This window comes from Homalodisca vitripennis, chromosome 3 (assembly GCF_021130785.1).
Source record: "Homalodisca vitripennis isolate AUS2020 chromosome 3, UT_GWSS_2.1, whole genome shotgun sequence".
In the NCBI taxonomy this organism is placed as follows: domain Eukaryota; kingdom Metazoa; phylum Arthropoda; class Insecta; order Hemiptera; family Cicadellidae; genus Homalodisca; species Homalodisca vitripennis.
Window position 1 is genome coordinate 45201670 of NC_060209.1, and position 27520 is coordinate 45229189.

Below are 27520 nucleotides of genomic sequence, written 5' to 3' on the forward strand. Positions count from 1 at the left end.
AACCCATACTATCAGTAGAAGTAAAACATGAATTTAAATACTCAACCCTCGTTGCTCCACTGGTAACCAGAAAAACATGGTTCTGTAACTATGAGTTTATAGACAAATACTTTATGTCAATTAAAACTGGTTCAACCATCTCGGATGGTATGTGGAGTTAATTGGAAGAACCCTGATTTTCGACCTAATGGGGACTTCCGGAGTATACATATATATCATAGACTGTATATGTATATTGTCAAGAAAAACATATTTTCAAGTTTAGTTAAATAACGTACAATATGCAATTTGCAGGACTATTTTAATTGAACACACAGGAAACTTTGTGTTTCACATACAGACAGAGTTACAGCTCATACTATATAGTACACAGCGGAAATACCGGACACGGCTACAATACAATACACTACAATCTACCGGACATGACAGTAAAAACTGTACTCAGGATAGTGTGAGTCTAGTAGTGGTAAAATATATTAGGCGTGACTTGAGTAAATTAATGCATATTGAATAGTCACATATGGTGTAGTCTATTAAGATTAAAATTGAAATATAATTTGGCACTTATGTATTATAACGATATAGCTTTAGGTTAAGAGATACTACGTAAGAATTATACGTATGTTATGGAAAATATTAAGATATGTCTTATAGCATTTTTCAACAGCAAGGACTAGACAGAGCTTCATATTCTAAAACTCATACCATTGTCCGTCCGTTTGTCTGTATTTTCGTTTGTGCAATAACTATTAATAGAAAAATTTTTTTGAAAAATTTTATAACTTGGGACATAGGTTTTTTCATTGTCAAAGGAGTAACTAAATTGAAACTTAGCACTTCTTGGGCTCAATGAGAAAAGTATATTTCTCTTGATTGGAGATTTGATATATCCCTATATCCCTTAATATATTAATTGGTTTTTGGGGTCAAAAATATAAAAAGGGCAACAATGCGCCCGTCTCTCTGTCTCGTATGTGTCACATCTTTCTTCACACTTTCTTAGAACTTCGGTACTTCCATGGAATCGGTTTATTTGATTGATTTTGGGGGTTGCATACTAAAATGGTGGCGCAAGATGGAGGCTGGGAGGTTGAAAGGTCCATTTTTAGTGTTTTGTCTATGTCTCAGTATGGGTTGGTCCTAAAGAAAATAGGTCCACTCATACAAAAATTTAAAACTCGAATAATTGTTTATCCCTGCTTACCTTCAATCATGTCTATCAACAACTAAACAACCTAACAAAATCAATCCCTGCTGTAAAATTCTGTAGAATTTACCTTTCAATTCATAACGAATTTATAAAAAAAATACCTCATATTGAAGTGTATGTAAATTTCTGCAACTTTCGTTTTCGACAAATTTTGCAATATTGTATTACATTAAAACTCTAAAAATATACATTTATCAGCCAAATAAAAACCTTAATACAAGATTTCTATAATTAACAAACAAATACAATATAATATTAATATATGCGTAAAAAATTAACCAAATATTAATTTCATTTCTCTGTATATAAGAACCGCTAATTTAATTTTGAAATGAATTTAACAAATTCTTCCAAGAGCACGCAGAAGACTTTGTTTTCGGCATATAGTCCGCTATGAAACATCTACACATATTTACTTTGTTCCTTAAATGCAGTTTTAAATAAACATTTTATAAACAGGAAAAAATAAAATCAAAGTCATGAATTTTCCATAACTTTTCAATAATTCAAAAATATTTAAGTATTACAGTTTAGATTAAATTTCAGTTTAATGAGACGTTATTTAGGATATGTGACTACAAGTAATGAAAAGTTTATAAAACAATGTAACAGTTATAAGTATAGAAGTTAAGAAGGGAAATAATTGTATTACTATTACTACTTATACTTTGTGTTGTGAGGAAGCGGACCGTAAGTCTTACACGTAAGCGGATTCCGGCAGTTTCTTGTCGGTGAGCAAAGTAAAAAATGTATCCGAGTTCGTTGGCCTGAAAAGTTCTTACTTCTTTTGAGAATCGTGATTTAGTGTCGATAAATATCCAATTATATTAAATGTGGGCTTACATTTATGTACAATTTCGAAAATAAAGTCCATAATAAATATTACTTGAGTTTACATTGACACTAAAAATTCATAATGTCAGGAAGTTTTTTGTTTTAAATTATATCAAGATAATGCCCCATTTCAAAGGAAAAATTAAAATGATTGTTAATGCAGGTGAATATTCCTTAGTAGTTTTGCATTCTGTTAGCCTTAGAACTATCCATGGCAAAGTTATTTTTTATGCAAAAAAACCGGTTATAGTAAAACAGTCTATAAAAATTCATTAAAAATCCAATTAATCGTGATTTTTAAAAAAATTGTTACAGTGACACTTCATAAATAAATGTATCCTATTGCATTATGACTTTAAACTGTAACGGACTGGTATCGTAACGTTACATGTCTAAAATAATTTTATGCTTTCTGACATTCTAATAACAGATTAACCTTCTTGCACTATCCTAATGAGGAGAAAAAATTAGGTAAAGTATATCAAGAAAGAAAATTTCTTATCTTATGTTCGGAGCATAAGTTTTAAACGCATTTTATTTGTAGAGTATAAAATTACAGGAGCGGGTAATTCAGCCTTTTAAAAACAAGTGAGATACAAGAAGGGGTTAAGAGGAAACTAAAAGTGTCCCTTGAAAAGAATACTTTAGTAATTCAATCCAGATCAGAGATAGGGCTTTCACTAAGAGCATGTTAAACGTTTCAGGAGTGGGAAAATAAGTCTCGCCATTAACCATGAATTGAGCTATTTAAAGGCACCCTGAGCTAGTTTTTACCATGTTCCTCATAAACTGTAGGTAAATTAAAATACATCTCTTACACAATGAAGTTTATTCTTGTAAAGTAATAAAAAAAATGAAACTTAAAATTTTTAGATATGTTTTATTACTAACCATTGATCAAAAGAGTAACGGAGTTGTTAAAAAACCAACATTAAAATGTGCTCAAACTTTTAACATACCATTTAGCAAATTTGTTGAAATATAGTCCGAAATGCAATAACAATGTTATTTTGATTAGGCTTCTTAACTAATATGAATAAGTTAACAATATTTCACCACTATCTATTATTATACCTTAGATGAAAATAGAAACCCAGTATTTATAGTTTGTCACTGATAGAAGCTATAAGCCACTTGTGTATGTTAAATCCTCTACATACTGCTCTTATAATTACTAATTACAGCGTAACAGTTTTAATAAGGCTGGAAGTTAAAATTCAAATAATGGTAGGCAGGTAAAATAAAAACTCTAATGGGGCTTACTTTACGATGTAAGTTAATTTGTGCCGCTTCTAATGATCTTTATGGGCTTCTTGTTAATGTCAATAGGTAACACTTCTTAGTTCTGTGGTATAAAAATACCTAGTCTCTATGTATACTTTAGCCATATCTCACTTGAAATCCTAACAGCCCATAAACCGAAGTTTATCCTTGTATACAAAGATAAAAACAAGTTAACATTAAACTTTACAATGATAAGGTTTATCATCCATTTTAATCATAAACTGGATAGTTTTTCGAGAAGGAAAGACATTTTAAATATGATGCTTTTTCCACATATTATATATACAAAAAACCTGAAAATAAACCTAGTATTATTTTATTTTTATAATTTAACTAGGCTATCTTTATATAACCGTTTTAAAAATGTTCTTTGACGCTTGTTTCAGATGATGTATTGAACGCTCGCAAAGTGTATTAGAAGAATACGTTTTGCTTTTCCCATACAAACGCCATATCCTATTTGGCTTCCCAGAAAAGCATTTTCATTAGCAAATGTATTATAATGGTGCCTGTCTGGAAGTTACTATTACGGGAAAGCGCGATTTACCATTGCCTGAGCTCCCTTATTGATGAAATTTTTCCAGAGGATTAGGATTATTATTTCACCTAAAAGCATGGATTTATGGTGCTGGTTGGCTTTAGAACCCCTTAGTAGTAAATAGGTATGACTTTATAAATATAATTTTATGCTTCAAACTTCGAATTTTATAATTTGTTAAAACTCTCCGCTCGAGCACATAAATTAAACTCCTCTTTTAAATCTGGATAAATCAGAAAACCGTGGATTTTTTTTTATTTGTGTCACATATTTTAAACGTTGTAAATTGACTGTCTCGCGCCCACTAATGTTTCATATGCCATTTCCCAACGAACTCACCTGAGATAAGCGCTAGTTTTTTGTTATCGCTGGTGAAGCTGAGTTGGTAGACGCAAGAGTTATCTGGGTCCCACAATGTATATAGGGGGATTCTATTCATAGCTAGTGGTAATAATCAGAGACTGTAGCAACTTTTGACTTCAGATTAAATTTATAAAACCCTGAAAGAGCATCCTACAGTGGAACCATTTACAGTAATTACAGCTCATGAAAACGTTTGTATATAAAAGAAAAATCGTTATTACATGTCGTTATATCTTTCAAATACTTTAAGCTCATTATTAAAACATTCCAATTATCTCTTACTATATGAACTTTGCATTTTGGTCTAATTATAAGATTCTCTATAAATCTATTTCTTATTACCCAAAATTTCCTCGTAGGACGATAATATAATATTTTTCCTTCTTGGTATGTTGTATCTGAGCCTGTTTGATAGTGACTTAAATAGGATTTTATTTTTTTAATTTCAAACATATCTAACATAAAACTGCTAATTTCTACCACCTTTCCATCAGTGATGCAACTGAGAAATATATATAATATATATATATATATAATATATATATCAAGATAATATTTATATATTATTATATTCTGGCACCTATAACAACATTTTTAGATATTGGATAAATATTATTTAAAATCCACTTCTAAGTTATAATTTAATTAGCGGTTTTAAGAATTGCTTCACTACAAACGCCATGGAAACATTTAATAGAACTGTTGTTTATGTAAACGTAGGATTGTCGGAAAATACCTTATTTTAGGTTTTGTATGATCTAACTCTACTAGTTGGATGTAACATTTAGAAGCTACAATGTTTCTATATTAGGAAATGATAAATGACTTTCTATCAGTCTTATAGGTACTTTAAAAATAAAAAATTGATGTTATATATAACAATAAGTTTTAGGATTATGGTCTAATTAAATGGCGTAGTTTAAAGAAGTAAGGATAAGTTCAATCCCATGTTTACGTGATACCAGAAAGGTTACGATCTAATGTGAGGGAAATGAAGGTATTATCAGAACAATTTCTTCTTGACCTTCTACATTGCATAATCTAAAAGTTTTTGATTTGTTACCGTTTAATTTGATGGCATTTAAATGGTACATTGTATGTATTGTCTTTAGTATAGTAATCCTTTGTAATATTTTTAAATCTTCAAGGTTTTAGTGTCGACTTTTTATGCACAATTTGTGTATATTTATTATATAATGTCCATTCTCCACTGTTCTTTCAGGTACAAAATGTGGGATTCATAAATTTATATGTAGCTGGTATACTTATAGTAAGTTGTGTAATTGTGTGTTTAAAATTTTTGTTTTTTTTCTTTTATCTATAACATCCAAAGATAGATCAGGAAAATCGTGTAAGGATAAGCGGATTATATTAGCATTGTAATGATTAAAAAAGGAGTCTTTGGATGCTAAATCAAATCATAATATATTGTAGGTAGGTATTCAACCTTATTATTGTTCAATGTATGCATTACACTTTTTACAGACAATCAAATAACGTTAAACGTGTTTTTGGATATAGCGTACTCTGTTTATTTATTATTAATGTCGGAAAGTTTTAAAGTTTTAAACAAAAGTGCCACTAGTAGTATAACATATAATCGATAGTAAAGCCAATGATACTTATTATCCTTTCAGTATAATGTAGTTTGGGGGAACTGGATTATAAACTGTTTTTACACATATTAGTTATGAATATTGTAAAATTTTGTACTAGAGCTCGCTGATGCGTTAACAATATTTATTTTTATGTTCCGGTGATTACAGAAAGAGCTTTAAATGAGAAATCTCTCGTCTTACTTAAAACTTCCTGAGCTGTTACGATATTATAATATTTACATCCTTCCTTAGCTGTTACTGTCCTTGTTCGTGGAATTTGAATACATTTCCTTAGCATCTTCTTATTTCCCAGTCGGATAATGGGGATAGAATAAATTAACTGATAATTTACTAAAACTTCTTAATAACCGTGAGCTCTCAGGTTTTTGAAAACTTGATTAAGCAAACTCTCCATGTGAGCAAAAAATTAATGGTTATTATTTATAGGTTATTATAACTATTGACACCTCAATATAACCATATTATATATGCAAAGAAAACATACTTTTTGTGAAACATAAACTTTTTTTAATGTTAACCCATGCATAAATTATTCATATCGACAAAATTTTCAAAGTAATCGGTTAAACGAAGCCTATGGGTTTAGTTAACACAAAGTGGAGTAACAATATTTAGTAACCCAATAAATAAACAGTTTATTGATATGACCACATCAACAGTGCATGGTCACTGCACCAGCAACAAATGTAAATGTAGATTATTTTTCAGGCTTATTGTTCATCCTTTATAGTGTACACTAACACAATGTGGAAATAATTTTTAATTCTTTTATGGTGTCATTCATTTTTTATTATATTAACTTTGTTAAAGTTTAATCCTCGGCTAGTTGAATTCATGCAATATTTGCACTATAGAACTGATACTGATTGTCTATCCTTGTACAATGTAAACTGTTAATATAAATAAAAATAATGTTTAATATAATATAAGCATTAAATCCTATTTTATCTAAACGTTTTCATTGCAAACCGTGCTGATGATGTTTTTGCCCTGATTTTTTCTGCATGCATTTTATAAATATTTCGCACGTATGTAATTTGCTCCTAACGTATGTCCTTCCTTAATTCAGTAATTCCCAAATTCTCATAAAGTTTGGAGTTTGTTTTGGTTACTTATACAAGGTTTTACATGATTTTAATGTTGTTATGTTCCACACACAAAGACTACTATAAATAAAGTATGATGGTTTATGTGGGTATACAGGTTACTTTAAGCGAAGAATGTTTGGTTATTTTTATTTTGTTTTACCAAATATTTTCGGCCATGGTTACAGAGTCTATCATGGGGGATGCATGTTTCCGAATAAACTGTTTGCACGGATTTACTCTTTGTGTTTTGAAGGCAGTTGTACATATTTTTTGGAAAAACAGCTCTGCACGGATGTGCTTCTCAACACCATTAGCTTAAAAGACTTTAGGAAATACCTTTTTCTCTTTATTGGGACCCATATAAATAGGAAATTTACTGTAGATTAACTATTTTAGGCTACCAAAAAATACATTTTTAAAGTGTTTGAGACCATGTGCTACAGTGGTATATTATTAATAAAAAAGCAGTTATTATTTAAACACGGGAATCTTGATTCTCTCTTTTTAAATGGAAAGCTTCGAGTGAGATTTTACTGAGTAAATATGAGTTTTTTTTTTTTTTTAGTAGATTAACAGAATTAATAGTCATCAGAGTAAAATTTATAGATTATGTTTATATACATACTAAATCAGGATAAAGCTGTAACTTATTGCTTCAAAGTATATTCTACCTATGACAGGCCTGTAATAGCGTATGTTATTTATAGGTAATAAAAAATCCCAAAAAACTAGTTAAGATAAATTATTTATAAAAAAAAATTATATCTTTTACATGAGGGCCAAACAATTCTTGTTACCCAATTACTCTCAAATATCTTTTACTTAAAGTAATAGAAAAATTACTAAAACGATTAACAAGTGTAATAGCCTAAATTACACAATTGTTGAATAGTAACTGAAAATAATTACACAAGAGTACTGTCTAAAGCCATTAAAAACAAACTTAAAATGAGAAGATAACAGAATATTAATATAAATCACCTTAAAGGAGGTATGATTTACTATATTTAAACCTATTTTCTAATTGAATCGTAAATTGTTAAAAACCCCATAAGTAACAAAAGTAAATTTCCGGTAAAACTACAAAGAAAATAATTAAATAGTTTTATTAAAATTTATTAATTACAATTGAATTATTGTGTGTGTTTAGTACATGTAAAAAAGTCCTATGTATAACATATTTTTTTTAATCTTAACACCAAAATGCATCTCTGTTTTAAAATGGTATAATTTAAACTAAGTTGACACTTATTTTTTTTTTTTTTAAATTTTTTTTAGGGGATTTTTCATTTCCCAAAAAATCCACTATTTAACATGTTGGTTTATGATGATATTGGTGGGTTTTGAAACAACATTTTACAGTAATTTTAAGTTGGAAAAACAGTTTATTTACTAAATAATATGTTACATAGAGTGATACTAGCTATAGACTTAACTCATAATTTTTTACAGATAATTTTTTTTCATTCTGCATCATTATCATTCTCTTTTTCTTCATTATTCAGGTTCTGTAGGTTGGACATGTATAACATTTCTTCATACCCACCATTTCTTTTCATCGGAAATATACTGGAAAATATCTTTTTGTAGATCGTTCCATCTTCTTTTGTTTATGGGCACTCGGTCGTTGTAGGCCACTGTGGTATGGGATAATAACTATTTTGAGAAGTACATCTAACGCGGTTAGACGTTTATAGTGGAAAAACTTCATGAGGAATAAATCCCCCAATAAATTCATTACACAGTACCTTCCCTTTCTTTTTTGTTGTTTTGCAGGAAAGTGCTTGAACTTAGAGATCTTAAAATGAACCTTGTCCATGTTTTGGACCACATTGGCGTCATAAAGAGCGGTCAGACATACATAATTGCTTGTCGTTAGCTTGCTTACCAATTTTTGAAAATCGAGTACATTTTCTTTTTCAAACCCAAGTTTTACTGTAAACTATGGGGGAAAAGTTTACAATAATTTCGGTTAGTTCCTTATTGTGTATATTCTATCAACTCTTTTCTTTGGTTCTTTTTATGTATACGAATGTCTTCTTTCACAAGGCAAAAAGGGATAAAAAGCTGTTCAATTTTTTTAAAACTTTCCCCTATTTCAACAAGAGCATTAAAATACTTGACCAAAGTATGGTTCTTATTCTGACCTCCCAAATTGTCAGAAAAGAGGATACAGAAATTTTCGTACTTTCACTCTTAATTCCATTTTGAGTGTAGGCATGAAAGGAAAGGAGGTCACTTCATTTGGATTTTTTATGACATGTGCCTTCGTGATAAAACATTATAGTTTTGAGCTGTTGTTCTTTTTAAGTTGGTCACACACAAAAGACATTTACTGTTAACTGTCTTAGCTACAATTTTAAACATTTAATAGATAAATATATTATAATTTTATAATATATTATGAAGATTAACATTTTCTTTGACATTTATTTCAATTTCTTATGCCCTCGTTTTCTTTTCAGCATTCATTAGTTTGTAATGTCAACTAGCCATCGAATCATCTCATATTGCTTTCTTCTTTCATAGAAACACAGCTAGAGGGTACTGTTAACAACACATCAACTAACAGTGTTTCTTCACAAAACATAAAAACAATAAATTTAACATTAAACAGCTGATTTTACAGGGTACCAACCAACTGTTTTGTTGTAAAAACAACATAAAAGTAGTGTTACTTGTACTGTGGTTTTTCCAACAAACACACTAATTCAAGGCCATTTTTCAATGTGTTGTTAGTGGGGTATGTCAGATGTGTTTGTTTTTTACACTAAAACTTGGCATCTGCATTCATTCTATCCCTAAATATGTAAAAAAAAACCATTTTGACCAATATGTCAGTTATGGGGTTTTTACAATTTCCCGATTCAAATTGTGGTTTTAATGTCCCCCCCCCCACCCCCCCCCCCCCCCACCCCCCCCCCCCCCCACCCCCCCCCCCCCCCACCCCCCCCCCCCCCCACCCCCCCCCCCCCCCACCCCCCCCACAAGTAGAAACAAAACACCTGTATAGAAAATAACCACATCACGACTCCAGTATCATCATGATGTTTAATCCACAACTCTCCTAGATTCAATATGGAATCCAGGATAGATGCCTATGCCGCTCCGACTAACGCGGCATAGTGTAGCAGTCAACCTATCTGGAAGTAACACTCCTTGGATATTTGACTTCATGATGATAATATACTATTATCCAACAATTGTAACATATTAATAACCAGGCTGCTCCTTTAAGTAATGCAAGTAGAAGCAAAACACCTGTATAGGGAATAACCACATCACGACTCTAGTATTATCATGATGTTAATCCACAACTCACCTAGATTGCAAAGAAGAAACAACATGCAAGACGAAAAAATAACAATAGAGTGAAAACTAGCCAATTGCAATCAGACAACATGGGGTCACGAAAAACCTTGGATTTCAGCTCAGTGGTGATCGAGGGTGACAGCCACGCGCGTGGTCTAGCAGCTCTTCTCCAACAACGAGTGGATCGTGAGGACTTTCAGTGACGGGTATCTGCAAGCCTGGGGCCAAGCTGGGTGCTGTTAAGCATCTTGCATCACCACCGCCATCGAGGAGCTGCTGCGTCATACTTGCCGGTTACCAACGACATCGCAGCCGGAGAGTCTCAGACCATCTTTAGAGACCTCGAGCAGCGCATTCCTCACCCCGCACAGGCCCGGCCAGTGTGTTACTGGCTACTGTCCCCCACAGACACGACACTACCTGCCCGCCACCCAGTGAACCAACAAACCCGCCTGGTGAACAACTTATATGGAAGAGTTGTGTGTCAGACACAAACGTCCTACATTCTACTCAACTTCAACTCCATCAGTAGGCGGTGGTTCACTGGGCATGGAATGCACCTTGGGCCTGAGGGCAAGTGTCTACTGGCCGAGCTTATTCTGGACCATCTGGCGAGTCTCTCGGCACGTGCAAGGATAGGGCTACAGCCTAGAGTGCCCCCTACTCAACCGGCTCCCAGCTCCAACACTCTTCCAGCCACCCCAGCCAGAGACCACCCACCACCGCCGCCTCCGCTGGTCAGCTCACCTCCGCCCCGGGTCACCTGTTTCCAGCTCGATAGTTACGCGGATGTGTGTGAGAATGGCTCCTCTTGCTACAGTGCCTGAAGGACAATATAGACCATCAACATCACATGTTGAATCTGTTTTTTTAGGGACCCCGCTTCAACTCATAGGACCAAATTGACAAACAAAAACAAAACAAAATCAGCAAATCTCAAATAATCACCCAGAAATTGAAATAAGACTGCTTCACCAAAATGCACAATCAGCAACCAACAAAATGGAAGAAATCCAACTCATGTGCGAGGATCAAAAAACTGATCTCCTTGTGGTAACTGAAAACTGGTTTAACGAGGAAAATCTCGCACATTACAAAATTCCAAATTACAAATTGGCTTGCGCGTTTTGTCGACCTCACTCCAAAGGAGGGGGGGTTGCAATTTTTCTGAAACAAAAATTTCATGTTCTCCCCCTTTCCGATCCAAGATTTTAGCCGAAAAAAAGACTTTGAAGCAGTAGGAATCAATTTGCAAAACAAACAAATTCTAAATTGTTAGTGATCGGAAATTTACAAGTCTCCCAGCGGATGTAAGGACACTTTCTTTTCAAAATTCGAACAATTACTTACGAAACTGACTAACCAACGTCAGAAAATTCGTCGTAATGGGGGATTTTTAACATTGACGCGTTGGACAAAAGTCATCAGTCCACCATTCGACTAGTCGATTTATTGAGGTCATTCAACCTTGAGTTGCTTGTCAACACTCCGACGAGAGTTTACGGCTACAAACTAAATCGGCTATCGACAACGTCATCTCCAATCACTCAAGTGTCCGCAGTGTCTGTGGTAAACACAGCGATTTCCGACCACTATGGCCAAGAGGTCATAATAAGTGGAATAAAATTAGAAAGGGAGCCCAAAAGTACACAAACAGTAAGAGACGTAAGGCCAGAAAACATCGCTCACCTCAACACTTCCCTGTCTAAAGAGACATGGAATTTTCTAAATTCATCTGATCCTGTAGAGCAGCAATTCAAAACGTTTAACGACACTCTAAATTTTCATTTTAACATCTGCTGCCCTACCAGAAAAATTAGTGTTGGCGAAAAAAAATCAAACAACAAACATTGGATCACTAAAGGCATTTTGGTTTCTAGAGAAAAATTAAAGTTTTTCTCGGAAATTAATAAAAATACTTCAAATGACAACTTCAAAATTTTTTTTAGGAAATATAAAAGCATTTACAGAAAAGTGATCCAAGCTGCAAAAGCATATGATGTCTCTAAATCAATTCTCTCTTCCAAAAAACATTTTCAAAAACAACTTGGAGCATCATTAACAATAAAACAAAAGTTCACAAGCAAATCAAAATTAAAATTGGGGACAAACTTGAGGAAGATGCAACTGAGATTGCGAACCAGTTTAACGGGTTTTTCGCAACCGTTGCTGGTGGGCTGAGTCCTCGACCATCTGAACCTCAAGTACGCCCCTCGCGAAGACAGAGCCCCACAGACTCCATGGTGTTGGCGCCTGTTGTTGAGGATGAGCTTAAACGAATTATTCAGCAGCTCCCAGCCAAAAAATCAAACGATTTAAATCTTATGTCAACATGGCTCATTAAAAGTGTCTTCAAGCACTTAGTGAGACCATTAACCCAACTGATAAATTCTTCATTCCAAAGTGGAGTTTTCCCCTCCCTCCTGAAAGTCGCTAAAGTTGTCCCAATATTTAAGAAAGATGATCCGCTGTCTATCAATAATTATAGGCCTGTCTCAATTTTGCCAGTATTGAGCAAAATATTTGAAAAACTTTTTCTCATAAGAATGATTTCTTTTTTGGACAAATACAATCAGTTCTCTGATGAAACAATTTTGGGTTCAGAAAGGGCAAATCGACAACTGACGCAGTTGTTAGTCTTGTTGATATGATTGTGGAGGGGATAGAAAATCGGAAACACACAATGAGTGTGTTTCTTGACCTGTCCAAAGCATTCGACTGCGTTGACCATAACACACTGCTAGACAAACTGGAGTCTCATGGCATTCGAGGCGTGCCCCTTGAATGGCTTAGCTCATTCCTAAGCCACAGATCCCAAGTTGTCCAAATTTCAAATCAACTGTCCAGGCCAATAAAACTGAAATATGGTGTCCCACAGGGATCCATACTCAGTCCTGTGCTTTTCCTGCTTTATGTCAACGACATAGGATCATCACTTCGGCATGGAAAACTAGTGCAGTATGCTGATGATACGACTCTCTGTTTCAGTGGGAAATCCAGTGAAGTTTTGGAACAACAGGCTTTTGTTGACATCAACAACTGTGTCCAACACTTCAACAGCCTCAATCTCACAGCAAACTCATCAAAATCAAATGTTTTGAATTTCTCTTTGCGTGTGGTGGAAAACCTTAGTGAACCCGCAGTTTTCTTGGGGGACTCCACACTGGACGAAGTCTGCTCTTCAAAATTCCTGGGAATACACCTTGATAGAGGGTTGACCTGGAATGATCATATTGACCACGTTTGTGCCAAAATTTCCTCAGGAATTTTCGTTCTGAGGTCTTTAGCAAAATACTGCCCGAGTCAGGTACTGATAACGGCGTATTACGGCTTGATTTATCCCCATCTGTCCTACGGTCTGGTTTCTGTGGGGAGCGTGTGCAAACACTCACTTCCAGAGAGTTTTCAGACTTCAAAAAAAATCGATTCGAATCATCGCAAAAATCAATTACAGAGAGTCGTGCAGGCCGGTTTTCAAGAAATTGCAGCTGTTGACGTTGCCGTGTCTCTACATTTTAGAAACAACCATGTTTTGTATGTACAAATGTGCCTTAACCAGGAGGCGGGGCGCCGGGACATACACATGTATGAGACACGAGGCAGAGAAAACTACCGTACGGGAAGACACAGAACGGTAGTTTGTGAACAACTTGCCTTCGCAAGCAGGTGTTAATTTCCTCAACAGACTGCCCAACTCTATAAAAACTACCCCAACGCCCAAGGCGTTCAAAGCTCGTCTCAAACGCCTTTTGGTGTCGCATGCATTTTATAATGCAGATGAGTTTTTTTGAATTCGACTGGGAGACCACACAATTGGAATGACTGACTCCAATGTTTGAAGTGGGTTTCATTGGCCAGGAATGAAAGATGCGTGATTGTAAAACTGTATGTTTGAATGAGGTAATGTGGTATGAATGTTTAAAATTTTAGAATTACTCGTACAATATTGACGTTTGCTATGCAACTCATACATGTTGTCCTTGCAATAAAAGAATTTGATTTGATTTGATTTGAGATTCAATATGGAATCCAGGAGAGATGTCTATGCCGCTCCGACCAACGCGGCATAGTGTAGCAGTCAACCTTTCTGGAAGTACCACTCCTTGGATATTTAACTTCATGATGATAATATACTATCATCCAACAATTGTAACATCTTTATAACCAAGCTGCTCCTTTAAATAATGCAAGTAGAAACAAAACACCTGTATAGAAAATAACCTTATCACAACTCTAGTATCATCATGATGTTAATCCACAACTCTCCTTGATTCAATATGGAATCCAGGAGAGATGCCTATGCCGCTCCGACCATCGCGGCATAGTGTAGCAGTCAACCTATCTGGAAGTACCACTCCTTGGATATTTGACTTCATGATGATAATATACTATCATCCAACAATTGTAACATATTAATAACCAGGCTGCTCCTTTAAGTCATGCAAGTAGAAACAAAACACTTGTATAGGAAATAACCACATCACGACTCTAGTATCATCATGATGTTAATTCCACAACTCTCCTAGATTCAATATGGAATCCAGGAGAGATGCCTATGCCGCTCCGACCAACGCGGCATAGTGTAGCAGTCAACCTATCTGGAAGTACCACTCCTTGGACATTTAACTTCATGATGATAATATACTATCATCCAACAATTGTAACATATTAATAACCATGCTGCTCCTTTAAATAATGCAAGTAGAAACAAAATACCTGTATAGAAAATAACCACATCACAACTCCAGTATCATCATGATGTTAAGCCACAACTCTCCTAGATTCAATATGGAATCCAGGAGAGTTGCCTATGCCGCTCCGACCAACGCGGCATAGTGTAGCAGTCAACCTATCTGGAAGTACCACTCCTTGGATATTTAACTTCATGATGATAATCTAATCTCATCCAACAATTGAAACATATTAATAATTATGCTGCTCCTTTAAATAATGCAAGTAGAACCAAACACCTGTATAGGAAATAACCACATCACGACTCTAGTATCATCATGATGTTAATCCACAACTCTCCTAGATTCAATATGGAATCCAAGAGAGATGCCTATGCCGCTCCGACCAACGCGGCATAGTGTAGCAGTCAACCTATCTGGAAGTACCATTCCTAGGATATTGAACTTTATGATGATATTCTACTTTCATCCAACAATTGTAACATATTAATACCTATGCTTCTCCCTTAACTAATGCAATTAAAAAATAATAAACTTGTATAGGAAAAAACCACAATCACAATATCTGTATAATCTTGATGTTAATTCCACAACTCACAACATATTATACAACTTACAACATAACTATGCTGATCCATTAAATAATGCAAGTTGAAACTCTCTTTTCAAGTATTATATGAGAAGTGTGGTGTAGCAAAAGCGAGGTGTATCTCCTTTAATTTGCTGTTTTGGCTATAAAAAATCCAGTTAAACGATAGTGTCGCAGTTGCGGAACTGCCCAAGCAACAAATTGACCAGACATTGTACGATATCGTCACTAAAGATATGGTTCACGGACCATGCGGAAAGCATAAATTAATTAACAGCACTATGTATGAAAAACGATACGTGTACAAATAATTAACTAAGACGTTTCTTGAACGATACCTGAACCGGAGAGAACGGATACCCAGTGTATCTTCGTCGTGAGGCCGAAAATGGAGGGTAGAGCTCTACTTTAAATGTGACAGGAAGTAGGTTCAGTATAGATAATAGACAGATTGTCCCTTATTCTCCACTAATTTGTTGGGCGTTTAACGCTCACATACATATTGATTAGTATCACTCAGTTCAAGAAACTAAATATAACAAATATATTTATAAAGGATCTGACCAAGCTATTTGCAGTGTCAGTAACCCAAATAATGAAGTGGAAAACTACAAACATTTAATAGTTTTTTAAATGTTTCTTAAATACCCATGCGAAGGCCGGGCCGCTAGTAATACAATAAGACGACAATTACTGTATTGTATTTCCTACGGGTTGAAGAATATACTAGCACAAGTAAGTTAAAATACCAAAAATTTAATTACATATAGATAAAGATTGTCCAGGTATGCAATACACAGGATACATCGAAATGGAGTGAATTCAGTACAGACATGTCTTTCAAACTTATATCTTATTTCAGATGTGTCCTAGATTGTATAATTAGTTGTCTTTTGAGGTCAATACATATAACAGTTAGTAACACAGTGACTTGTAAAACAACCGATCATTAACAAATACAAGTTACACAGGAAGCCGTTTCCTAAAATGTTTCAAGTATATAAAAGCAAGGAAGTAATCGTTGTAGTAATATACAAATAATTTTATAACAAAATAGTGTATTAATTATGGTCTTGTGTCTTTACATCATCCCGCCATGTATGCTCTCATAACATTGTTACAGCCCATTGCAAGTGTGTAAGAATACAGTAGATTTAAGTTTTTAAATATAGTACACATGGGCTCAAAGAAAATTTGAGGATAGCAAAATCAGATTAATTAAGATATTTTAGTAAATTAATAAAAATTTTAGTTTCTTTGTGTATATAATATTACAATAATTATTTAATCAAGCCCCAAAGAAGTTTCCAATTTCCATGCGCGAATGGCATAGCGACTACCAAATATTTCAGTTGTGTATTAATGATGTAAACTTTACAAGAAAACTAGTAATTAGTATTTTAATTATATAATGTTCATCTTACTTACCTATTCGCGTACAATGAATGGCCACGAGTCCCCCAGCTGAGAAGATTATCCTCCGGTGCGCAAACAGCTCTTCTTGTAACGTGTTGTAAGTAAAGTGTTGCCGCCCCGTCCTAACACCACATCTTTCCAGGATTTACAAAGGTTGTCTGTGAAGATCATCTTTGTGTTAATAGTAGTACTTGAGGATTTGTGTACATCTCTCGTATGCAATATAAAACTTCCATTAGCGATTCCGTTGATTGCTATAGGGTTATGTTGGTCATATACGACTCTGTAACTAATTGTTAAACAAGGAAAAACTTAAATTACTGTTTTTCCCACAGAATAAATCTTTCGTAACATATGTTAAACAAAAAAACTGGATAAAACAATAAATATTAAATAATTTTCTTGTGCTTCATGTTTCCATAGATACATACCTAACAATTATATTACACTCGACCTTGGCCTAAATTAAATTTTATATTTAGTATGCGCCATTGGACTACTATTGGTATTAATTTTTTACTATTGAAACTTAGGGGAAATATTGGTTTCCCATTTAAATACATGTCTATGCCGTGCTGAACGGAGCGTAGTCTAATAGTCAAACTGTGGTATGAATTCAGTACCACTACCTTACATTTTCTTATCGTGACGAAGCCCCCCCCCCCCAAATCACCTTCGGGCTTAAAAGAGTTACAGATGTCCGTACGGCATTGGTGTTGTGGTTTCTCATTATTCCTAAACACGCTCGAAAATGGGACTAATCACCCTTTTATTACATTTAAATGCCTATACAATTAGTCATATTTTAATTGTATTTAAGATATTTTTATATTATATATTGGTCTCTGCTGACAAGTCGAATAACTTAACAGAACTAGGAATGTAACGATTCTGTATAAATAAATAGAACTAACCAGTAGCGGAGCTTGCCCGTAAATGCCCAAACAAATAAGGAAACGATGGGATTGGATATACATTAATTTCTCCGTTTAAAACTAGTGTACCACCATAACGCCAAAACATGATCAGTCTAAACAGGCACTTAAGGTTCTAGGCCAAGCTTGGCGTAGGTTTCTGCAGAATTTCGTTCGTTCGATTAAAACTATTATTAAAGTTATAAACTGTGAGATGAGCGAAATGAAACAAATCATTACTAATGTTTGTATAATTCTATTGTACATGTGTATACATGTCACTGAACTCCTAAACGGGCTGGTCTGATTTTAATTCAATATTTTTTCGAGACTTTTTCAAGTCTTCAAGTGAATTCGAGAATGGTTTATATTTACAATTCTGCCCAAATTTAGATTGTTTATTCAATTAATTTTGTATTTATAAATAGTTTTGTTAGTGATTTGGGAATGTTTTACACTGGTTCCGGCAGACTGCGTTGCGACACGTGATACAAAGTTAACTAATACTTAACAGCTGTTAACACTTTCACCAAGTTCATCAAGGATGCAGAAACATTTTTTTACATTTAAATTTTAGAAAACATTAAATTATTGAAAAGTGCTTGATCAGCAGTTTAAAGTAGATTGCAAAGACGAATTTATTATCTAATTTTAAATTTAGATTGCACCAATAATCAATAAACCATCTAATGAAATGGAAATACTACTTTAACGCTGTTATAAAAACTACCTTATCGTAAATCTGTGAATGTCTGCAAATAAGGTAAACGAATCTGGTTAGATTGAAAGTAAATAAAAATAGCCGAAAAATAGAAGTTGGTTTTCGTTGGTATATCTTCTTGATCGTAGCACACTCTACTATATATAGTACTGGAAATATCTTAGAGGCAGAATGAATTTAAACAGACTGAATTTGATTCTTTATAACCAAATTAGTTTATCGAGACTTATATGTGTAAATGAAATGACCTGAATTACAACGCCTAGAAAAACCACGAAATATAGAGGCATGAAATTTGGTACATACCTTCATATTGCGCCCCAGAGGCTCACAAATGAATGATTTTTCTGTACGATATCAGGGCTGGTAGTAAAGTTGTATAAAACATTATAATATAACAACGAAATCATATGCTTAAACAGTACCATCATAAAAAGTACTGTGTAAGTAATGTATTTTATATTTATAGTCTTGAAAGCATAGAGTAAGTATAAAAATAACATCACTTCTTATTTCAATATTTTTTGCTGTCACTTTTGGAGCACGGAGGTTATCCAAATAATACAATTGGAAGTTTTAGTTGAATATACTTTTAACTGAAATTCTTAGTATATAATATTAAGTATGCAGCGCTTGACCAGTAATGTAATGCATAAATTAAAGGTAACGTTACTATCTAGCTTTTGCTACAGATTTAAAAACTGTTGTAACACCTAAATTTGATATATTCTACAAGAAATAGGCTTCTCGGAACTTTATAGGCTATGTGTATATTTTCTTGCAAATTTAACTGAGGCACCAGACGTATCTCAGGCCGGTTGTATATTAAAAAGGCCGAAAGTTGACGATTTATTACCGAAGTAGTCTTCTTAGACCTGTGTATAAGGTATATACAGGGTGTTTCGCGAGAGGTTGGCATAACTTCAGGATGTGATAGTAGGCACAAAAACAAGTATAACACAGGCCTACAGAAAAATATTTTTTCTTTGGTGCCGGGAATCTTAGAGCTAATTTAAACTATGTTTGGGGCGCTGAATTCAAAAATGATACCCATTTTTTGTATGCTTTACTTTTTTAGATATGATAAAACCTCTGATAATTTTTTTAATATTTGATATATTTAGGAAATAATTACTCAAAGTTAAATTATAATTCTATAAATAAACTAATCGTGTCACTTCCTCTGCAGTATATACTATTATACAAGAAAATATCAATGAACTTCCATGTTTATGACTATTTCATAAGCCAACGTGTTTTCAAAACCAACAGTGCTATCTGTCGAATCACGACTCAGTTTGGTGGCCTTTGATGTTACGTTAGTTCTTCTCAGCCATTCAGAACAGCTAGCTAGACATAACCTCAAACTTTGTGAGTTATTGTGAAACTTGCGAGTATTTATTCAAAACTTGCTTTACTTTTGTTATTGATTTAACATGAAAACATGAGTACAAGTCGAAGAAGCTGTGTTAATCATCCTGATGTGTTTTGTTACGTTTGCGGGGAGTATACGTTAAAAGAAAATAGGAAATCATTACAGGCTTTGTGAAACGTGCATATCTTGGATATTTCGGTGTTCGGCTTGGAGACCAAGATAAAACATGGGCACCCCATATTGTGTGCAAGACATTTACATAACACTTACGGCAGTGGACTACAGGGAAAAGAAAGAGTCTTAAAGTTGGCGTGCCAATGGTTTAGAGGGAACCAAAATACCACATTGACGACTGTTATTTTTGCTTGGTAAATGTTTCGGGAATCAATCGAAACAATCGCCACAAGTGGGCATACCCTGATTTGCCATCAGCTAAACGTCCGGTATCCCATTCAGAGGAAATACCGATTCCAATACTTCAGGAGTTACCAGATATATGCGAGGACGAAGGTGATCTTTTTGAACATATTTCTGACACTAATGATGACAGTGATTACGAGGGGGTATCAACAAATCCTCAAATATTTAATCAAGATGAACTAAGCGATCTTGTTAGAGAACTGAACTAATCGAAAGAAACATCCGAACTACTGGCTTCAAGATTAAATACATGAAAACAAGGTACAAAATTTACTTTTTATCGAACAAGGGAAAAATATCTGGTGCCTTTCTTTACTCAAGAAGGCAATCTTACTTTTTGTGTAGACTTTAAAGGTCTCTTGGAAAAAATGGGACTCCCACAATATGACGCTAACGATTGGCGTTTATTTATTGATAGCTCCAAGCGTAGTTTGAAATGTGTTCTCCTTCACAATGGTAACAAATTTGGCTCAATACCAATTGCTCATTCAACTGAAATGAAAGAAGAATATGAGACAATAGCTTTGGTCTTGCAGAAGATAAAATATCAGGAACACCGCTGGGTGATTTGTGTAGACCTAAAAATGGTAAACTTTCTTCTTGGGCAGCAAAGTGGCTACACAAAATATCCTTGTCTCTTGTGCCTCTGGGATAGTAGGGACAGAAAAACCACTGGATAACAAAGGAGTGGCCTAAGAGAGAAAACTTGGTTGTTGGGCAAAAAAACGTTATTGCTGAGTCTTTAGTTGAACGAGAGAAAATCATCTTACCGCCCCTACATATTAAGTTAGGCCTAATGAAGCAATTTGTAAAGGCTCTTGATAAGAACGGACCATGTTTTGTCTACATAGGAAGAAAACTGCCTCAAATAAGTACAGAAAAACTTAAAGCTGGAATTTTTGATGGGCCACAAATCAGACTACTTACAAAAGATCCGGCTTTTGTTCAGTCAATGAATGAAATCGAAAAAAAAAGCTTGGCTATTATTTGTTGATGTTATAAAAAATTTTCTGGGAAATAAAAAAAAATTACAAATATCTTGAGCTCGTAAACAGTATGTTCAGTAATTTCAAATCACTGGAATGTAACATGAGCATAAAAGTCCACTATCTCCACAGCCAATTGGATTGTTTTCCGGAAAATTTGGGCGACACAAGGGAATAACAAGGTGAAAGATTTAACCAGGATATCAAAACAATGGAGGACCGCTACCAAGGAAGATGGGATACCCATATGATGGCAGATTACTGCTGCTGCTTAAAACGAGACTGTTTGAACAAAGTGCACTCAGGAAAGTCACGCAAAAGAAGCTTCCGATGTGTTGAATGACGTTTTTTGTTTTTCTTCTTTTCAATTAGTTTCATCTGCGCAAAAATTAATTGTATTTGTGTTTAATGGTACTGTAAACTTTTACTGTGGTTTTCGTGGTTAAACGGCTCTACAAATATATAAAGGCTTTATCATTTTTGTGTTTTTTTTTTATTATTAACATAATATACCCATGTTAGCTTGTTCAAGTTTTAATGTGTAAGTACAATATTGCTATCAGGAAATATTGCTATCATAAAAACTAGAGTTGATAGGGTAAAAACTGATATTTGGATTCAGCACCCCAATTCAACTTAAAATCAGCTCTATAACCTTCAGCACCAAAACCACTGTAGGCCTGTGATAATAGTTAATATAAACGTATGTCTTATCTCCCTTCGTTTAGTGTCCGTCCATTTGAGTTTTTTATTTTAAAATTCGTATCTCAGAACCCGTTGGATCAAATAGCAATAAAAGGTGGCAATTATGTAAAGCTAATTAAAGAAAAAATTGAAAATAAATGATAATCTATTATCACTTTCCATTTCAACATTGTGGCATTTAAAATTTGTCAAACTTTGATATTCCAAAGACCTTCAATCCCACATCAAAGTTTCAAAAGTAATTATTTATTGCAATTTTAATGACAAAATTAACAATACTGACTTTGTTTTAAATCCGTTCAGAAATAGTGCGGGTTTTTAGTGCGGAATTACCAGCATTAGTTAATTATAAATCTTTAGGAACTAAAGCCATACATGTTTACAAATGGGGTATTAAATTTGATATCTCAATCATGATGTCCTTTCAAGGATTAAAAAAGGACATTGATATATCCGTGCCACTTTGTCCAATACGGAATTATAGTGCGGGTTTGTAGTGGTCAACGAGTCTTAGGATAACACTCGCAGGAATGCTGACATTATAACAAATCCTCACATCTTTATAGAACTGAAAAGTTAGAGTTGCACGTTCCACTCTGTCCAACGCAGCATAATGTAGCGATCAACCTGTCCTAGGAATTCTGTCCCAAGAACAGTCTCACCATAACGAAACTCCACATCTTTCCAGGACTAAATTTATATAGTGATGCTCGTTCTGCTTCGTCCAACGCAGCATGATATACTGGTGAAACTGCCTTAGGGATGTATTTATGCTCCCAGGAATAGTCTTGAATTTTAAACCTGATCTTTCAACTAATTAAAAAAGATTTTTATGTCCATACTGCTCCGTTCAACGAGCCATCATGTAGAGGTTAACCGGTCTTAGGATACCGCTCGCAGAAATGCTCGTATTATAGCGAAATTCCAGTACAATTTAAACTATAATAACAAAAATAAAAATGTTTATTTAGATGAAAATTGCCCATGACTTGTTACACAACGGACAATATACTTTAAAACACATTAAACTGAGTAACAAACCATAACCTCCTTTCAAACACATTCCTACTTTAATTTTTAGAAATGTCCATACTATATATTTGTATATATGTTCAGATCATTAGCTATAGGAATTATAATGTGAGAAAAACAGTGTCTTCTAAATTAACCTATCATTAAAAATACAAGTTACATAGGAAAACATTTCTAAAATTTCTAAAATTTTCGAAATATAAGAAAGTAAGTAAATAATTATTGCTGTAGTAATATATGAATTATTTCATATTAAACTAGTGTACCAATTATTATTCTGTATTAGAATTAATTGCAACGGCCCTTACATTATATTATAACGAAATTCCATATCTTTCCAGGATAAAAGAGATTGTGATGTCCGGGCCGCTCCGTCCAATGCGGCATAATGTAATATTTTAACCTGCCACAGTACCATTCCCAGGAAAGGTCTCATCGTGATTAAACTTCATATCTTTCAAGGAATTAAGAGATTTTGATGTCTGCTCTATCCACATTGTCCAATGCGGCTGTGGTGGTCAAACTTTCTTAGGAATTTATATCATCTCCAGGATCTCATCTTGACTAAACCCGATATATTTTCTGTATTTAAAATTGAGTGATGTATGTGTCGCGGCACAGTCATCTGTAGAGACACTAACAATGAAACTGTTCCTCCCAATTAACTCAAAATCCCCAATCTCGTAAGACAGACTCAGTTTAAAGTTGTAATACATTCTGAAGAAAATGTTAAATCTTTTTTGCCAAGGTTACAAATTAGGGATATTATTCAAATATCTTTATAAATTATATAAGACGCAAGCAACTCTTTTATATCTGATGATAGCTCAAATTTAAAAAAATAAATAAATAAATCATATTCTATTCTATTCTATTTAATGTTACAGCAATTCTCTTAAGAAATCAAGTTAGGCATACATCTTTTGAATTTTTAAGAATAAGAACAAATTTACTCACAAATATTAATATTATTCACACAATTCTTACTTCCGAAATATAAGGACTTACACTCCAATAAAGTCAGTTTTCTGAATAAATAACCATATTTATTAGCCGTCCAATAGATGAAAATTCATCAACACAAGAAGTCAGCAAATAGTAACTAAGAGTTTTTTGGACCAAATTAATAGTTATATTTACACAAAACAAACGGTCATTTTGAATGTTAAGTTTAGCTCCAGTTCACCTTCCTTTTATTGCAGCGTCTGGTATCTAATTATGTGTCAGACTTGACTCCTGGAATCTTAGAGATCGTGTTAGAAACATCGTAGTGCTCGCGATTCTGCACCGGATGAGACAATGAGACTGCCATCTCACCTGTTTATAGGTGTCTATGATGTCAAAACGATGTAAAGAGTTTCTTCGATGTAAAGTAAAGAGCTTCTTCATCTCCGACTTTCTTTGGATCTCTTCAGACAACCATGACTACAGATTCCAGTACTTAAGTCTGAGACAGCGTCAGATATCAGACGCTGCAATAAAAGGAAGGTGAACTGGAGGTAAACTCAATATTAAAATTGAATCAGCCCTTCCTACCATTCCTACGTTATGACGTGTAGAAAACTCTGTCATTGTGGTAAACACTCAATAATAAGGCAAGTGATCTTACCACAACCTAAGCAGTATAAGGTGTTAGATGGTTATAACATAGTTACTATACATTGCTTTGGTAAGCTGAAGTATTACAAAAACATTCCATTGTTACAAAGTAAAACAAAAACGTGTACCACTTGTTACACAATAATCTCAAATATCTAACTATCTCCTGGGAAGGATGCCCTTCCACTCGTAAGTCAATACACGTCACCGGGGTTGTTCTAAATACCCAGTATGCCCATAATAATGAAGATAAAATAGGTGAGTAACCTTTGACTCACCGTATCGGATGCCGCTGTCAGATCCCAGTTAGAGAGCCAGGAACTGAGGGGAAAGAGTAGCAGAGCTGACACGTAACCGAGACAGGCTGTATTCTCAGAGTAAACTGCTTAGGTGGCGAGACATCCATCCGGTGTTCCAGCAGCGGAGAGAAGTCGGCTTAGGCCCTACAACGACCGCAATGTTACTTTTATTGTGTACTGTACCCTCGAAGTGTGACAAACACATCTTTGTTTCTAGTAAAATAGACTAACTTACTTCGTACTTTGTGTATTAAGATTAAATAAACAATGAGGGTTCTTTTAATAATACAACATAAGAAGTTTTGAGTAATAGTAAAAAGTTACAAAAATTGTCCCATTGGGCTATTGGTAGAAGAATGTACCAGTACAATGTAAACTGTAATAACAAAAATTATTTTTATTTAGATGAAAATTGCCAATGACTTGTTACACAACGCACAATATACTTTAAAACACATTAAACTGAGTAAGAAACCATAACCTCCTTTCAAACACATTCCTACTTTATGTTAATTAGAAATTTGCATACTGTATATTTATATATATATGTTCAGATCATTAGCTATAGGAATTATAATGTGAGGAAAACAGTGTCTTCTAAATTAACCGACCATTAAAAATAACATAGGAAAAATTTTCTAAAATTTTCGAAATATATGAAAGTAAGTAAATAATTGCTGTAGTAATATACGAATTATTTCATATTAAACTAGTGTATCAATTATTATTCTGTATTGGAATTAGGCCCTTAGCAAATTTATAGGAAGTGATTTAAGTAGTTAAGATGGGGTAAACAAATTTATGTATTACTCAATTATGTAAACTTTATAAGAAACCTACCTTAATATTCAACTAGTAATTAGTATTTTAATTATAAAATGTTCATCTCCCTTACCTATTCGCGTACAATGAATGTCACTTGTCCTCCTGCAGAGAAGAAGAGTGTTCACCGGTATGTACAAACAGTTCTTGTTATTGTTCTAAGTGAAGTCTCTGCCGCTGTCTGTGAAGATTGTCTTGGTCTTTATTAGCAGTACCATGCTATTTATGTATGTCGTGTGAAATGTAAAACTCTTAGGGGTAGTAGTGCCATAGACTATGAGTTGGTTCAGTGGTACCTTTTCCTCAAGTTTTGGTGTGTTAAATCTCGTACAGGTCTGTACATATATTTTGTAGAACAATATGAAACGTAAATTGATTTTATTATAAATATTGTGTAAAGAAACAAATAAGAAGAATGAAATAATTAATTGTTCTGTGTTTTAAGTTTCCATGGATAAATATCCAACAATTACTTTATACTCCACCTGGTCCTGCAGCGGTTAACACCGAACATTTTGTCCAATAGCTATCACGCAATATTTACATCTAAAGGACAACAAACATTGGATTATTATCGTTATGACGTATTTAATTCATCTTGAAATCATTCTGTAAGTGTTCAAAAGTAGAATGGATACTACGTGGTTACTCTCCTTAGCCCAAAACAAACTTTAAAATAATATTAAGCCCTGCTTTAATACGACAGATTTAATTTATTTCGGAAATAATTGGCGAGCCTCACTCTCAAGGACTAATTATGAGAATTGTGTAACCTGAGAAATCCTGTACTAGAGTAAGTTTCGTGTAACGATAACTGGTTGTAGCTACATTGTATACATTTCCGACTCTACGACATAGCTTTTCAAAAGGTGTGTAATTATAAGATGGATTAAAGACCATGATTAATTCCTAAAAGAATGATACGTTTAAAAATTGACAGCTCAGCAATTTTGTATGGATAAGTATAGTTTTTAAATGTATCTTTGTATTTAGATCCAGCCTATGATAGCCTAGTCCATTCAGTTGTCTCAGTCACTTCTCCCAGGTTTCTGCGTTAGCCAAGAAAAAATGTTTTCAACTTGATGGATTCCAAAAACTAAAGAGATAAAGGCATTAAATAATAATGCGCCAGCGTAAGATTTTTTTCGAGGAACTTCAAGCGATAGGCTGGCATAACATTTCCACGTATATAATTTACTTATGATGACATCCGCAGCTGAATTTGCTTCGTATTCTGGTTTTGAAATTAGCAATTGTGTAACTTACTACTTCAAAGTATTATTCATGTTTGCACTGATAAAACATTAATATAACAATTTGTTAGTTTAACATTAAAATCATACTTCACTTCAAATAACAAAATAATTGACAATCTCTTAAAAGATTTTATCAACAGTCTTAAAATTAGTACTGTATTTGAAAAACAACTAGATATTCTGAGAATAAACATTCAACTGTCAATATAAACAAACAAAAAACAACTGTTAAAATAAACATATGATTTAAATTGAACCATTTTTATAAATCGAATGTCTGCGCAGTTTAACAACACATCTTAGAACTATAGAGGTATCAAAGTTATTAATTATTTCATATTTTATTAATATTACGGTGAGTTCGAGATTGTATTAGTCTGTTCCATTTTAACACCAGTGGCAAAGAGCTAACTCTGTTATGTGTAACAGCTATTCGAGTTTAGCCGG

General features: G+C 33.9%; 1 long non-coding RNA gene across 1 annotated transcript; it reads right to left on the minus strand.

The window, feature by feature from the left end:
- Positions 1–16968: 16968 nt before the first annotated feature.
- On the minus strand, positions 16969–27218 carry LOC124358637. Its single transcript, XR_006922053.1, has 3 exons — positions 25891–27218; positions 24975–25139; positions 16969–17102 (listed from the first exon to the last, which is right to left on the minus strand). It is a non-coding gene; the product is annotated as an uncharacterized LOC124358637 (long non-coding RNA).
- Positions 27219–27520: the final 302 nt, after the last annotated feature.